Raw genomic sequence first — 10,952 nt, forward strand, 5'->3', positions numbered from 1 at the left:
GAGCAACCACATGCAGAACAATTAAACTGGACCAGTCTCTTATGCCATACACAAAAATTAACTCAAATGGATTAAAAACTTGAATGTAAGACCCAAAATCATAAAATTGCTGAAAGAAAACAAAGAAGCTAAGCTTCTTGACGTTGATCTCAGTGATGATTTGTTTTTTTTTAGGTTCTTCAATTACAATTGTCTCACTTTTCCCCCATTGTTCTCCCCCACCCAGTCCACCCCCTCTCCCATAATCATATCCCTCCCCGTTGTCCATGTCCATGAGTCATTTATACATGTTCCTTGACTAAATCCTTCCCTTACTTATCCCCTTTCTCTCCCTCTCCCCTCCCCCCTATTGACTGCTATTCTGCTCTTTGTTCTATTTAGTTCCTTTGTTTGTGTTGTTCTTTAGTTTCCTGTATTAGGTGATATCATATGGTATTTTGCTTTCTTTGCCTGGTTTATTTCACTAAGCATAATTCTCTCTAGTTCCATTCATGTTGTTACGAATGGCAGGAGTTCCTTCTTTCTTTCTGCTACATAGTATTCCATTGTGTAAATGTACCACAGTTTATTAATCCACTCATCTACAGATGGGCACTTAGGCTGTTTGATTTTTTTGGATTTGTCACCAACAGCAGGGGCAACAGAAGCAAAACTCAAGTGGGACTACATCACACTAAAAAGCTTCTCCATAGTAAGGAAAACAATGAACAAATGAAAAGATCATGTACTGAATTGGAGAAAGTATTTTTAAATCATGTATCTGATAATGAGTTAAATATTCAGAATATTTCAAGAATTCAACTAAATAAAATAAAAATAAAACCAATCCAAAAAAAAAAAAAAAAAAACTGGGATAGGATGTAAATAGACATTTTTTTTCCTAAAAGAAACACACAGATGGCCAACAGGTGTATGAAAAGTGCTCAATATTACAAACCATCAGGAAAATCCAAATCAAAACCACAGTGAGATTATTATCTCAGACCTGTTAGAATAAATATTATAAAAAAGTCAAGAAATAACAAGAGGTGATGATGATGGGACCCCGGTGCACTGTTGGTAGAAATGTAAACTGGTATAGCCACTATGGAAAACTGTGAAATTTCCTCAAAAGATTAAAAATAAAATTAACATGTTATCCAGTAATGCCATTCCTGGGTATTTATCCAATGAAAGTAAAAACACTAATTAAAAATGATATATGCACCACTATGTTCATTCCAGCATTATTTACAATACCTAGATACAAAAACAAACTGTGTCTATTAATAGAAGAAAGGACAAAGAGGAAAAATTACCAAATGTAACAGCATGGATGGAACTCAAGATCATATACTTTTTGTTTTTTTATAAACTATATCTCACACGTGTAATCTTAAAAAATAAACATAGCTCATAAATACAGAGAACAGATTGGTCATTGTCAGGGGTGGGGTGGGGTTGAAAGGAGTGAAGATCAAAAGGCACAAACATGCAGCTATAAAATAAATAAGTCATGAGATGTAATGTCCAGCCCAGTGGCTATAATTAAAATAATATAGCATATTTTAAAGTTCTCAAGAGAATACATTTTGAAAGTTCTTATTACAAGGAAATCAAATTTTAACTAATATAATGTTTTGTATATGTCAATTATATCTCAGTAACAAATAAAATAAGTAGGTTAGAATCAAAATTAAAAGTAAATATTTTCAATATCAAAAGAACCCAAAGTCTCTAAAGTCAAACTTTGTATATTCAAATGCCAATCTGTTTCAAGATGTGTGTGTGAGATCAAGTTATTTCATTTTCTTTTCTTGTTTTAGTTTTCCATAAAGTAAAACTTTTAAAAAGGACTATTTAAAGAAAAGTTACATAATTACAAAAACACTTTAACACTAAAGTGCAAGAAGTCAAGGTAAAGATTCTAAAATTATTTTAACAAAGAATATTGCTTTGAGGAAACTTACCTCTGAAACTACATTGTGGGGGAGCAGTTATCAGAAAATAATTTAATAATTCATTGTCTACAATAGTCACTGAAATGTTTTTCTATAACATACAGTTATATAAAGTTAATATATGAATATTGTATGATTATATCTGCATACTTATAGTCAAATTGGTATTTTTTCCTAAAGTAGCTTAATCACATTTCTAAATAATGCAGTGAGAGAAATATATAACATGCATATTCGTTAAATGATGTGTGTGTATGTATTATGTAGTTTGATGATAACATCTGCCCTTCATCTTTTTATGGTAAATGGAAAAAACCTAAGGATACATGCATCTAATATTTAATGGTATATTAGTCTGCTAGGACTATCACAAGAAAATAATACCGACTGAGTGGTTTTAACAACAGAAATTTTTTTTTTCTCAGTACCAAGGTGCCAATGGTTAATTTTGGGTGAGGCCTCTCTTCCTGGCTTGTAGAGGGTGCACACTCGGAGGGAAGGAAGATAAGAGAGAGGTCTCTGGTGTCTCCTCCTGTTCTTGAAATGACACCTGTCTTCTTGAATTAGGATTCTCACTTACAAATTTAGTTAACCTTCATCACCCCCTCAAACAATCTATTTCCACATACAGTCACTGTGGGAGAAAGGGCTTTAACTAACAGAAACCACCTTAAGACTTAAAGAAGCTTTAAAAGGAAATAGAGCCAGGCAGCTTTCCAAATTGAGCGTCAAGTTACTTATTAAATTCATAATAAAAATGGAGGCACAACTTCTAAATCGAAATAGAATTAATCAGCCTGTTAATTTGTTGACTTGATATGCATGAGCATCTAACCAAGGACATTATAAAGGATAGTATGATCCAGCCAATTTGCCCCATCTCATGAGATTAAATTGTGCATTTCTTTCCAACTCTGTTTTCTGTGACTTCAGGTTGAAAGCCTGAAATCAGCAACAATAGTTTAAATAACACAGAAATTTGAAAAAGCTACAACTCAGGGTTCCCCGAGCACACCTCTAGTTGGAAAATACAGAATTGAGAAATTTATGAACAGGCATTTTTAAAGAGAAAATGTACTAACCAAATGTTAAAAACAGTGTCTATTCTATAAAAAGAGAATGATAGTCTGTTGATCTAATGGAAGTAGTGAGAAATTTATGTTTTTTACTCTAAGGAGTTCTTACTTTATGTTAGAACAACTACACAAAAAGCGGGAAATTTTAATAGGAAAACACCAAAACAAATTGCACCTTAGCTATAAAATTTTCAGTGCCAAGTGCTACCCATACATAGTACATCAAGCTGCTAATCAGAATGTATTTGAAGACAATTTCTTCATTGATTTATCCAATATTCAATCAAGGAAGTACATATGCTTTGCTATGTGTTCTATATATAAACCTGGGTCTCTTTCTTTAAGGAATTTGGGGTCTATTGGTAAAACATACATTTATAGACAAATAAATCAATATGAATTTACAAATGTAGAAAAGTGCTATTAAGCTCATGAAAATGTGCTGCAATAAACAATGATCAGGACAGATCTAATTAGAAGGGATGTTTGGAAACCTCTTTGAGATGATGATATTTAAACTGAGATTTGGAGGCTGAAAAGAAGCAAGCTTTGTGAAGATCCACAGGAAAAAGCACTCCTGGCAGACAGAACAGCATGAAAGGGCACAAAGTAGGACAGTTCTTGCCTTGTTTCATGAACTGAAAACAGGATACTTTGGCGAGGGCCAAGGTTGTGACTCAGATTCCTATTGGGACCATTCAGGTAAATGAGTGAGTCAGAAGCGTGTCTTTAGTTGTATTCTTTTACCCAGATACAATTCGATTGCATGTTAATGGAATCTTAATTGTATTCTTCCCAAAGGGACACTTTCTGATTGCATATTAAACACATAGGAATATTTTTTCACTAACGCAAAAAGATATGCTGTGTCCTAATTTTGTGATACACTAGTCTTCTGGGTCCATCTTTTGTTTTCTCCCTCAACTTTGTAATACTGAGTACTACAGGGCTAGCGCAATGATAAATGACAAATCACAGTGTATCTTAGTACCAATATAACAATGAGGTGTGTGTGGGGGGGTTTGTCTCTGGTGAATTGAGAGTATACAGCTCTCATAAAGATGAGAGTCACAGACAATCCAAGTGATTTTGCCATGAGAGAAGCAGGGTTCAGATTAGCTAGAGGTTATGATTTTCAAAGAGGAGCTTGGATCTTGATTTTCACATGAAATCTCCATATTTTGCAATATTGACAAATAAATCAAATTAGTAAAAAAAAAGAAAAGAAAAACCATACAGCACAGTAATTACTATCAAGATGACACAGCTAAAAAAGTTTTTAGTAGAGCTGAGGATTTTACAGTATTTTCAATCTAACAGGTTAGCCTTTTACAGTTTCATCAACACTGCAAGATGTGAGACTCCTTTGTCAGGACAAAGGACAGTTATTGTTCACATAACAGTAGTCAGATTATTGCTGTCTGTGTTGGTTTTCCCAGCTTCATTTCCCACTGATCAACGCAAGGAAGCCAGCTGATACCAGCATATGTCTGTTATTTTGCTCTGGGGGTAAATGTCATCTTTATCTTCCGAGGCTTTCAGTAAACCCTTTGCTCTGGAGGGAGGCTAGCTCTATATTCCAAGGCTATCCATGATAAGAGCACACTTGAAAATACTGCCTTGAACAATGAAAAGTCAGTGCTTCTGCTTACAATATATGTAAAATCATAAGAAACATACAGAAAATCATCTCTCCACATACATAGGCCTCTAATCTTCAATCTCTGCACTAAAGCACAGTGAGTAAAGGGGAAAGTCATTTCTAATAATGTTTCTAGAGATTGGCCAGAGCCAGACTGGGTAGAGGCTTGCATAAAGGCCACATATAAGAGGGTAATTTTTATATTGTTTAATGGGAATCCATTGGTGAATATTGAGAATAAGACTGGTGTGAGTCACTTAATGTTTTCAAAAGAGCACTTTTATAGTTAGATAAAGGATGCACTTAACAGGGACCAGACTGGCAGAGGGGGACCATTAAGGAAATGCATCTCAAGATGTCTAGACATGATAAGATGGCCTGGCTAGAGTAGTGTAAGGGCAGATGAAGAAAAGTAGATTGATTTTTGATAACATTTAGAGGTTGGATCTATAGACTTGATTGATGAAGAGGATAATGAAGATAAATTAAGAGTCTGTTTTTTATTTGAAAATCCAAGGCAATATTTGACCTTACTTATATTTATTTGAAAGAGAAATTTCTACCTTACTTATAGTTATTTGAAAGGGAAAATTAGTGAATATAGGAAAAAAAGAGTTGTTTTAGATATATATTTCAGAAGCCTATTAAACATCCATAGTTAAAAGCAAAGTAGATAATTAAATATATTATTTGAATACTTAGAGAAGTTTTCTACTGTACATATAATGTTGGGAGTGGTTGGGATATAGATGACATTAAATGATTAATATAAATGGAATCATGAGGAGAGAAGAGCAAAATACTTAAAATAACCTAAGGATTAATTTTTGAAAAATAAAACCCACAATTTTTAGAAGTTTTGGGGGACTTTAGAAGCAAATGATGTTGATAAAAAATTTTTTAGTCAATAGGAGAAAGCAGATCATAAGATAAAACAGACTAAAGTAATATTTTTAAGAGGAAAGTATCAACCATATGACACTTTGAAAAAATAAGATGAGGCTAGAGATGTGCCTATTAATTTGCAAACATGTAGACCTGGAGAAAAGGAACCCAAGACTGGTATGGACTGAAAAGAAAGGAAGAAGACACAGAACAAACAGGTAATATTTTTCTAAATGTTTTCTATAAAGAAAAGAGAAAGCAGAACTTCAGTGAGTTGAAGATTCAAGAAAAGATTTTCCTTTAAAATTTATTATTTTAAAAATGATAATTCATTCTCAATAGAATGATTCTATTGAGAAGGAGATACAGGTAACATAGGGGAAATAAGTGAAATACAAGTAATAAAAATGTGATCCACAGTCTCTCTGGAGAGATCATCCTTGGATGAAATGTGAAACTCTCCTATCTTCACACACACACACACACACACACACACGAGATTAAAAAAATAAATATATTAACATTTTACTTAAAAGAAGATGAGGAGGTTTGTGTCACATGGCTTTTATTTTCTTAATGACGCCAGTTAAAAACATCAGCATACAACAAATAAATAATAGGGTTAAGAAAAGAGAAAAAGGTAGAATATAATTGCAGAGTGAATGAGGGATTTTGGTTTAAGTGCTTGAATGAGGTTAGCATTCGTGAATCCACAGCAACACACTCATTCCAGGATGTGGGATTTTCTCCAGGAGTAAGCCATTGCTTGAATAAAACAGAGAAGATAGTTGTTTGAGTGTATCCATAGTTGGAGTACCAGGTAAATATATCTGGAAGAGAAATGGGAAAGCAGGCAAAGTCATTTTCAAGGGAGTGATTGTAATGATGAACTACAGAATCTACACTGGATAAAGAAGAAAGCTAAAATGAGCTGCCTGGGCAAATGATGTGAAGTTGTAATAAATGGGTTGTATCTTCACATGAAAGAGAAAAGTCGTTACTCTGAGGTGACTTTAGGAAGACAAATGGATTGATGGATCATAGTATGAATTTGTGATTTTGGATACCCCCCAGTTTCCGTAGATGACAGATTCCAAGGAGTTTGTGGCCAAAACTTTGAGGAGAGGAAAAGTTCGTTAGTTATCACAGAACAAAGAAAGTCAGGGCCATCCACATATATGCTGCACTTACTGCAATCATTCAAAGTGCAGAATGAAGAGAACTATTGTGAATCAGATAATATGTCCAGCAATGAATAAGGAAAACTGTCAGGAATTCAGTATATAATAAAAATAATCATTAAGGTACTTGGTAAGATATATGGTTTCTGGACACCATTCTTGGATCTGTAGATCTAGATTGAGCTTCAAAGCCTTTGTTGTTGCCAGTTACCACTGTTGAGTTTTATCATCTGGAGTTTAAGACACACTGAGTTAAGACAAAGGAGTTATAGAGAATGATATGAGGCAAAGGTCCAACTATTAGATATTTTCTGATCTCAGGATGGGAGAAGCAGACTTTATAGTAGAAGAACTGGGGGCAGTGGTGGGAGTGGAACATGTATGTGTCTGTAACGATGAAGTGGAAACTTCAGTCAGTCAGTGGATTAGTGTTGGGGACTCTCAACATATTTGGTTGTGGAAATACATCTTCAGTGTCTTTTAATTGATATTCCTTCTCCTTAAAAAAAATACTGAATATTCCATTGGGAAGGACTCTACATTAGGACTTAGCTGTCTAGTTAAATAGATTTCTAAACTCTTGAGTATTTAGAAGTATAATTCAATTTATATACTGGTTTTAATGCTAAAATAAATAAAGAAATATGCATGTTCTTTGTGACTTTCAGGATCATGGTGCATAGGTTGCTACCAAGCCAGCTAGCTGATAAAGAAATTGTTGCCACCAGGTTTGTTGGTAGGCCAATCAAATTACTAGACAGAAAACAGTTGGAGAAATGCCTGATGCACCAGGCTAATCCCATTATAATGTGGATTTTTATGAAAATAATAATAGAGAATGTGTCTATCCTTAAATACAGTAGCCCTTATTTATCCACAGGAGATATGTTCCAAGATGCCCAGTACCTGAAATTGTAGATAGTACCAGACCCTATAGGTACACTCTTTTTTCCTATATGTACCTATGATAAATTTTAATATATGAATTAGGCACAGTAAAAGATTTATAACAATATGGCATAATATAAGTTATGTAAATGTGGTCTCTCTCAAAATATTGTGTTGTACTCAACTAAAAAGGAAGCACTTTATGGCTTCTCTCTGGCTTATGTGAATTGCTAGCATCACCACTCTTTTGCTTTGTGGCTATTATTATGCAAAATAAGGTTTATTTTAAAATAAGACCTGGAACATTATGAGTTGATCTGAGAACTAAGATGACTCCTCTAGTGACTTAGGGGTGTGTAGTGTGGATACGCTGGACAAAGGGATGGTTCACATCAAGGGTGGATGGAGGGGCCAGTGATTCAAACTCAAGTTTCTTTCTACTTACTCCAACTTTCTACACCACTATTTTAATGTAGTGCAGTTCCAGTTCTTCCTTGTAGAAGATAATACAGGTTTCTTCATTAGAGAGAAAATACATATAAAAATAACTTTAACATGAGATAGAAAATAATGAATTCGATTGGAAATTAAATATTTTGGATTTAAGCAAATCATTTTACAGTGAATAACCTGAGTTTCATGAAGTAATTTTGGAATTGGATTATAAACTTATAGGACATATGGCATTTTTATTGGGAGAAAATAACAAATATGTGGGAAGATATTCCAGAGGAAATTTTATGATAGGAGGAAAGTGGCAAAGACTAGAAGACTCACGATGTATGTAAGGAAGAAATGGAAGTCTGGACAGTAACAATTAAGGAAGTTGTAGAGTATAAGAATGGAAATGGTAATCAGGACCATAAAAAGTTTTGAAAACCAAGACAAGGAATTTTAGTAGAAAAACTTAACTTTAAGTAGTAAATCAGAGTTGTACTGTGAGATTAATCTGGCAGAACTTCTTATGGTCATGAGACTATTGAATAATAAAGACATTAATTGGATATTGGTAACGAGGGAAAAAATAGAATAATACAGATTAATCGACTAGATTGGAGTTAAGATATGGGGTTCAAGAATACCATTTACATTTCTAATTTGTCTAACAAGTGCTTCCATAAATAGGTATAAACTGGTATAAGGAGAGGGTAGACTTAGAAAAAGTGGTCGTTTGAGTTAAATAATATGGAATTTCCAATAGGTAACTCGGAATGCCATATTCAGATGCACAGCTGGAGTTCAGAAATTAGGATGTGAATAAACAATAGATGTTATAATAACTTTTGACAAGATATTTAGAGGTAACAAACTATAAGCAGTAACAAAACACCAATTATTATTTTATCCAATAATTATCCACAACAGGTTTACAATATAAGAACAATATTAAAATCTACATTTTAATAGATGAAGAAATAAGTAAATAGAAGTCATGGGCCATATACAAACAGTTTTATTCCAAAATATTTGTTCTTAACTTCTATACTCTTCAGCTCCAATAAAACAGAGTGAAGGAAAAACAAAAGGAGGAATGTTTAGAGAGTTATAAATGAAACCAAAACACCATGGTTTATAAAAGGGAGTACAAAACATTTCAAGAGGAAGTAGATGGAATTAGCATACACTACAATGGAGTTTATGGGTATGGTTGCTGAATTTTATTACAAAAAAGTAACTGTTGACCAATGACAAAACAATTTCATAAACAGATGTGCAAACAAATGATAGCACAGGAGAGCATGCAAAATTACTTCTTTAAAACTTTTCTGAGGATATTTTTCTTCAATGAAAAACAGGAAGTACTTCATGATGGCAACATAGAAGGATCCTAAACTCACCACCTCCCATGGACACACTGAATCAACAAATACATAATTTCTTCTGGAAAAAAAAAAAAAACCCTAAAAACTAACGGGATAACTCCTACATACAAGGTCAAAGAGAACAATCCACACTGAAGTGGGTAGGAGAGGTTGTGACACAAGTTTACCACGCATTTCTTTCCAGCATGGGGACCTGTCATTGGGAGGGAACTCTAAACCCGGAGCTGCGTCCTGAGGAATAAAGGTCTTGACCCCACATGGAGCACCCCAACTTTTAACATTACCCCTGTGAGACAAGTCCCCAAAACATCTAGTTTTTAAAAGCAACTGGGATTGGGTCCACGAGACCCACAAAGATATGGTAAAATGAGAAACAGCCTTTAAAGAACTTGGGCATATGGACTCATTCACCCCAGGACCCAGTGCAGAAGCAGCTGGTTCAGACGTGCCTGGACATTCTGTGAAAGAAGCTCATTAGGTCATCTTAAAGCACGGGCTGGAGGGGCAGGCACCTAATTGAACAGACACCGAGGGGCCTGTTGAGATCCTCTCCAGGTATGGCAGCTGGTGGGCAGCATCTGTGCATTCTCTTTGAGCCCCATACCAGTCACAGGTACCTTCTTTTCATTCTCCCTAGGCCTCACTCCAGGTAGCTGGTATTTCCTGAAAGGAGCTTCTACCCTGCTCTAGCTGTTGCCCTGGGGACACTTCTAAATACCAGGCTATGGTGGCCAATATGGCTTATGCTTGAGGGTCCCATAGGACTGGAACCAATGGGGAGAAAAAAATGTTCTTAAATGGCTACCACCACAAGGCACAGAAAGAGACAACAGACCCAGGAGCCCAGCCTATATATGAAAAGGCCTGGGGGAGAGGCTTCTAATCAAAAGTCAGTCTAAGAACTGACTGTAATCCTTCCCGTAGATCGCAAAGAGCATATACTTTCTTTGCCTTCTACCACTGCTATCTCCAGAGTGTCAGTATCTCCAAGAGAGGAGCTTATCTGTGGTCCACTGATTTTACATACGGTACTCCATTTTTGTGGCTGCCACCCAGAAAATGCCCCTTGACCACCTAGCTCTGGTGGTCAGCATAGTTTGTGTTTCTGAGCCCCATGAAACTGTAACAAATGGAGAAAAAGTTCTTGGCCATCCCCAGAGCACTGAGCAGATAACAGATGAAAACATACCCCCAGTCTTTCTGTGAAAGAGGCCTATTTGCTTATTGTGGAGCTTCGGTATGTGGGTCAAACTCCTGTTCTGTCACATGTCTAAGGGTCTGCTACTGTACATTCTGGACACGGAGGCTGGTGGGCACCATATTTACATTCAATTGTTGCCCACTACTATTGCCAGTGTTTCCTGGGGAAAAAGAAATACTGGTACACTTTTCTGGTGCCTCAATTTTTATAACTACAACTCAGGGGACACCTCTAGATTACCTGGTGCATGTGGCCAGTGGAACTCTTATTTATAGCCCCACAGAATTCTATACATACTTTCAAAGCTACTGCCTAA

This window comes from Furipterus horrens, unplaced genomic scaffold (genome assembly GCF_987537825.1).
Source record: "Furipterus horrens unplaced genomic scaffold, mFurHor1.1.pri manual_scaffold_12, whole genome shotgun sequence".
Lineage (NCBI taxonomy): Eukaryota > Metazoa > Chordata > Mammalia > Chiroptera > Furipteridae > Furipterus > Furipterus horrens.